The 6,619-nt window shown below is 36.8% G+C and overlaps 1 non-coding gene across 1 annotated transcript; it reads left to right on the top strand.

The window, feature by feature from the left end:
- Window positions 1-307: 307 nt before the first annotated feature.
- LOC131178166 (small nucleolar RNA R71) lies at window positions 308-414 on the top strand. Its single transcript, XR_009147296.1, has one exon. It is a non-coding gene; the product is annotated as a small nucleolar RNA R71 (small nucleolar RNA).
- The last annotated feature ends 6,205 nt before the right edge of the window (window positions 415-6,619 follow it).

The following is a 6,619-nucleotide window of genomic DNA, read 5'->3' as shown; positions in this document are numbered from 1 at the left end:
TCTAGTGTATTACGTAACCTCCTATGAAGAATCTACTTTCATACTTAACTTGTCCATCTTCTTTGTCAAAGCATCAAACTTAGCATTAATCATATTCATGGCATCAAGCTCGAACATACCAGCTGGTTTCTTGATCTCATTCCTCTCACAACTCCATTGGTAGTTGTTATAAGCAATTTTATCAAGAGCAGAAAAAGCTTCATCTTCAGATTTCTCCATAAGGTCACCTCCAGAAGATGCATCAATTGTACTCCTAATAGCTGGTGAAACTCCATTATAAAAGTGTTGAACAAGCATCCACTTAGGAATCCCATGATGTGGACATCTCCTTTGCAAATCCTTGTACCTCTCCCATGCTTCATACAAGCTCTCATCATCTCTAGGTTTAAAAGAAGTCAGCTCATTTCTCAGCTTAGCTGTCTTGCTTGGTGGAAAATATTGAGCCAAAAATGCTTGAGAAAGTTCATCCCATGTTGTGATAGAACCCGGTGGCAAAGAATGTAACCACTCTCTAGCTCGGTCCTTTAGAGAAAAAGGAAATAATCTGAGTCGAATTGCATCATCAGAAACTCCATTTATCTTCAACATATCACTGATCTCAAGAAAGTGTGCCAGATGCACATGTGGACTTTCACTTGGATTTCCTCCAAATTGTGCTTGTTGTACCATTTGACAAAGTGCAGGCTTCAATTCAAAATTATTAGCTTCTACCCTTGGTCTTGTGATACTTGGCATGAAATCTCCAATGTTAGGATAGGCATGATCCTTCACAGAGCGGTTGTTATTGTTGTTATTATTGTTGTCAGCCATTTCTTCTTGTACTTGCTCTTGCTCTTGTGCTCTTTCTTGTTGTTGTTGAGCTTTAATTTCAGCTTTTCTCCTTTTAGATTCTGCTCTTAAAGCTTTTGCTGTCTTCTCTATTTCTGGGTCAAAGAATAGATTGATTTCTTCACTTTTTGACCTTCTCATAAAATAAAGCACCTGAAAAACAAAAATAAACAAATTCTCAAAGTAAAATGGTAAAAAGAAAATAAAATAAAATGCCCAAATTAACCAAACAAACAATCGTTTAATATCAAGCAAAAATCAAATCCCCGGCAACGGCGCCAAAAACTTGATGTGGCGAATCCGCAAGTATACGGGTCGTCTCAAGTAATAAAGTGATGAATCAAGTATCGTTCCCACGAGGATTTGCTGTTTGATTACTAAATTATGAATGAAGCGATTATTTGGGCTAATGATTAATGAATAAATGGTAAATGTGAATGAGCAAGGTAAATTGATTAATCTAGTTGAAATGGGTAAAGAGTAAACAAATAAATTCTAATTCTAGTTTGCAATTAAACTGAAGTTGACAATGGGTAATTTAAACGAAAGTCTAATTATGGTAAAAGTGATCCCAGAGTTGGGGGTTTATGCATAAATCAATTGGGATTTGTCTTGGGCATTCCAATTTTTAGGGAAAAATAGAGTTTGAAGGAAATTGATTCTAAATCCCTTTAATATCTTTTTCAAGCATATCAAAGTGTATTCTAAAATAACCAAACCTACTTTCGTATGTATTTGATTACTTTAAAACCCATTAAGTTTTGTAACCAATAATTAATTCCTCTTAAAGTCCTAGTTTATTTCTAAATCTAGGTGATTTTAAGTTCCAATCCTTGATTAACTATCAATGACTTTCACCTTTCGGTCCTTCAATCAAAGATTAACACAATACCCAATGGGTACCAACATTAGGCAAGTAAATCAAGCACACAAGGAAGGAATCAAAACTCATATTCATATAAAATAAGGAAATACCCAATCCAAATCCACTAATTAATCTAAAACATATTTCCCAACTCTGAAATCTAAGGAAATTACTCACTCATTATGGTATTTACAAGAAATATAGATGGAAAAGTAAAGGAAAACATGATAAGAGGACTGAAATAGAAAAACCCAGGTGGAAGAACCAAAGCCTCTGGTTTCTGGAGCTTCAAAACTGGTGCAGCAGCTCCTTCCCCAGGGGAAATGGCGTCTTCTCTCCCCCTTTCTATCAGATTTTCTTTTCTTTTTGTTTTCTTCCCCCTTCCTCTTGTGGCAAAAATAAGGAAATGATGTATTTATATCGTCCCTAAAAGTTGCCCTAAAAGTAAATAAGAGCCAAGGAGTGGATAGGAAATGAGGTGTAAAATTATCCAAGTCAGCAGCACTATTCACGTTCTGGGCATTCTGCTTAGGGTTCGGCTTAACCCTAAGCAGCTTCTTAGCAAATTTAGCCTCTGGTCACACTGTCTGCTTAAGGTTAAGCAGACCTTCAGCATATCTCAGCAGACTTAGAGTAAAATGGACTTTTCTGCTCATGCTTGACTTGTGCTGCACCTTAAGCACTGCCGCTTTACCCTAAGCATGACCTTAAGCAGAGTCTCAATCAAATTTCGGCTAGTTTGCTCTTTCAAGGCTTGATTTCTTCAACTTTCCTCCATGCTTAAAGAACTTCAAATCTCTTCAAATTATTTCCTATTGCACTCATTGATCTTCGATTTGCCACAAAATCCTATCAAAAACAACAAAATTACGAAAATCAAATATAAAGTATTTAAATTCAACAAATAGGCTAAAATAAAGCTAAAAACATAAAATATACTAAAATATAAGTGCAAAATGAATGCAAAACTACCCTAAAATGCCTATATGAAATGAGTGTAACAACTATTGAATGTGACATTTTGGTAACCTTAAAACCTAATTCACCTAGAATGCATCGAGGGTCGACATATTAGGTTGACTAAGCAAATAATAGAATTCAGTAAATTAATTATCAAGCATTATCGTTAGAGACAATTTGATTAAGTACTGAAACACTTCAAATTGTGTTTCTCAGTTAGCAAAGACTTAGGGAAAGGGAAGGAAACACTGAGTCAAGACCAGGAGATAGATGTCAGAGGTTTGTGCACAACAGTTATTTCTTTTGAATTTTTCAATTGAAATAAATTATGACTATTCGTATATTATTGTTTTTAATTATGGAAATGTGTTTGAATGGATACTTATTGCTTGAAAAGCATTGTAAATGGTTTGAAACTATGGAAAAAATTATTTAGTGTGATTTGTGAAAATTGAAGTTACTTATGAATTTTGTTGCCATTTTGTGAATGAAATTATGACTTTGGAAATTTATTGGATTCTCACGAATCATTTGAATAAAATATTTGGAATTGATTTTGTGTTCACACTTAGCATGACAGTATCGTATCATTCCTTCTCCATTTATGGGGTTGTGATCGTTTATTTTCCTTCGCCATTTATGGAGTCGTGATCGTTTATTTTTCTCCCTCTCTGGTTTACCAGTTGAGGTGATCGGATGAGTACTCATTATATAGCTAGCTCCCTTCCACATTGATTTCAATTAGTGGGGTTGTGATTGCTTTGTCGTGGTGTACAACGCGGCATTGATCGGAAATTTTGTGTCATGGCTTAAGTTGTGAATGAATTGGCAACACTGTATTCTTAAATTATTCTACTAAATTGTGTTATTATGTGATTTGATAATTTATGAAATGGAGTTTAAATTCTTATTGGCATTCACTATCTTTAGAATTTAACCATGTTTTGACTATTGAGATTTATTGTGATATTGTGAATTGGAGTTTAAATTCTTATAGACATTCACTGTCTTTTGAATTTAACCATGTTTTGACTATTGAGATTTATTGTGATATTGTAAATTGGAGTTTAAATTCTTATTGACATTCACTGTCTTTTAAATTTAACTATGTTTTGGCTATTGAGATTTATTGTGATATTGTGAATTGGAGTTTAAATTCTTATTGACATTCGCTGTCTTTTGAATTTAACTATGTTTTGATTACTGAGATTTAATGTGATATTGTGTTAAATTCCTTATGACATTCATTGTCTTGAATTTAACTATGGTTTTATGTATCCATCATTTATATGATTTATGAAATTTGATTTAAAGTTGTATTTGTTAATGTTGTGCACCACTGAGACATTGTCTCAGCGATAGCTTTCCATTGCTGTCGCAGGTAGACAGACGGACGGGGCAGCAGACTAGGCTGCTAGTGCATTCAGCGAGAGATCATCGGGTATATTGAGTATACCACATTTTGCATTTTGTACTGTAATGTATGTTCACTGTATGTATATATTGTTCTTGGTTTTGAGCAGTTGTAAATTAAATTTGTATATTGAAGTTGTAAAGTAAATTATGAGTATTTTGACTTGTAAAAATTGTATTATCTTTCTTTTATCTCAGTCTTTGAAAAATTATTGTGGATGTGAGTTAAGAAAGAAATTGTGTTGTTTAACTGTTGAAGTGGAGATTGAGAATTATATTGAAGTGCTTTTACAAGTTTTCTGAAGAACTGTTTTATTCAAAATACAGATGGCACTCTGCCAAAATTTTTACAGAAATTACTAATAGTCTAAATGTGTTAACTGTTTCAAGTCAGTTCACAAAAAGTTTTAAACACCTGTAAATAATGCTCACCACTGTAAAATGAAGTAAGAAAAGTTTTAAAATCCCTTGTAGTGTATTTAATGGGTTATCAGTAGACAAAGTTAGTAATTCATTAGGTATACTACGGGATCATGTTATGCCTTACAGAGGGGTAGGGTGTGACATGTTTTAGTGGTATCAGAGCAAAGTTTTTAAATTATGTTTTCACCTGTTATTTGAATATTCTTTCTTCATAGTACAACTGCTCAATATCATTGTTTGATACATACAGTACATTACACTATAAATATGCACTGACGGGAGCAAATCTCCTTGTGTTATTTGTTCAGGAGATCTAAGATCCTCGCATTGACTATGGAAGAGGGTGATTGTTCAATCGATCAATCTATAGAGGCTGAGGTGCAAGGGGATGCCCCAGCCCTATATAATGCCAGTGGTTCAGCAGCACCAGCCCCCGCAGTACCGCAGTTTCCTGCTCTGTTGGCTTAGCAGATGGCTGCAATATTCCAACAAATGGCTGGTAATGTGCCTACTCAAGTCCCAATACAGATACCAGTGGTACAACCACAGTCTCCTGCTAGACAGTATGACAAATTGATGAAATATGGGGCTACAGAGTTCAAGGGGACAGTAGATCCTCTAGAGGCAGAACAGTGGTTAGAGAGAATGGATAGGGTATTCAAGAAACTGCATTGTACAGAGGAACACAAATTTGAATACTCAGTATCTTTGCTACAGGGGGATGCTTATGACTGGTGGAAAACCATTCCCCACAGTCTGGTAGAACCTGCAGTGCTAACATGGAATGACTTTCTCAGGGAATTCAGACAAAAGTATGTCCCTGATGCTTATGTAGACCAGAAGCTACAAGAGTTCCTAAGTCTGAAACAAGGAAGTAGATCAGTGGCTGAGTATGAAAGAGAATTTTCCCGCCTGAGCCATTATGCAGTAAGTTTACTTGCTACCAGCAGGGAGAGATGCAAGAGGTTTGAAACTAGCTTGAAGCCCAGTATCAGATTACAAGTGGTCAGATTCAAACATACTAACTTCTCTGAACTTGTTTCTCAAGCCCTAGAGTTAGAAAGAATTGAGTCTGAAGCAACTCCTGAGAAAAAGAAATCAGAGAAGACAGAGAAAGAGGGAAAATCAGTAGAACAGAGTTCCAGTGGTCCTATTGGAAAGAGGAATAACTATGGGGGACACAGCAGAGGTGGCAAGAAGTCTAGTAGGGGAAGACATTCAGGACAGAAACCTCCTCTATCTGGTCAGCAGAGTACCAGAGGTTCCTACCATTCCCGCCAATGTGAAACTTGTGGAAGATATCATGGTGGGATATGCTATAAGGCTATTGGAGCCTGTTATAACTGTGGAGGCACAAGACACTTTACCAAGGACTGCACCAGTGCTCGCAGAGTTGGACAACCTCCTACTACTGTAGAGGGATCAGTTCAGAGCCCTGTCACCAGAAGTTCACAACCACCCAGCAGAGGTAGAGGCAGGGGTAGAGGTAGCCCAGTGACGGCCAAGGCACGATGAAACATTGAGCAAGGCAGTGCTCGATCGAGTTTATGCAATGAGACAGAGGGAAGAGGCAGAGACATCTGATGTTGTGGCTGGTACCTTCTCAACTTTTAATCAGGATGTGTTTGTGTTATTTGATCTGGGTTCTACCCATTCTTATGTGAGTGCTAGCATCATTGATTGCATTGCTGTTCCATGCACAAAAATGGACTTTTAGGTGCTAGTAACAAGTCCGTTAGGACAGGAGGTCAGGGTTAATAAAATGTATAGGGATTGTCCTTTGGTGATCCAAGGACACACTTTTCTATCTGATTTCATTCAAATGCCCTTCAGAGATTATCATGTCATCTTGGGCATGGATTGGTTAACCAGGCATCATGCCATGATTGACTGTAGGCTGAAGACAATCACTTTTGGCCTCCCTCAGTACAGTGATGTGGTAATACATGGGGAGAGGCAGTTATTGCCATCAAACGTCATTTCGACTGCACTAGCCAGAAAAATGATTAGAAAGGGGTGTGAAGCATACTTGGCACATGTGGTAGACACCCAAGTGGGGAGTTCAGCATTGAGGGACATCCCTACAATATATGACTTTCCAGATGTGTTTCCTGATGAATTGCCAGGATT

This window comes from Hevea brasiliensis, chromosome 2 (assembly GCF_030052815.1).
Source record: "Hevea brasiliensis isolate MT/VB/25A 57/8 chromosome 2, ASM3005281v1, whole genome shotgun sequence".
In the NCBI taxonomy this organism is placed as follows: domain Eukaryota; kingdom Viridiplantae; phylum Streptophyta; class Magnoliopsida; order Malpighiales; family Euphorbiaceae; genus Hevea; species Hevea brasiliensis.
This window is presented reverse-complemented; position numbering and strand designations above follow the sequence as displayed.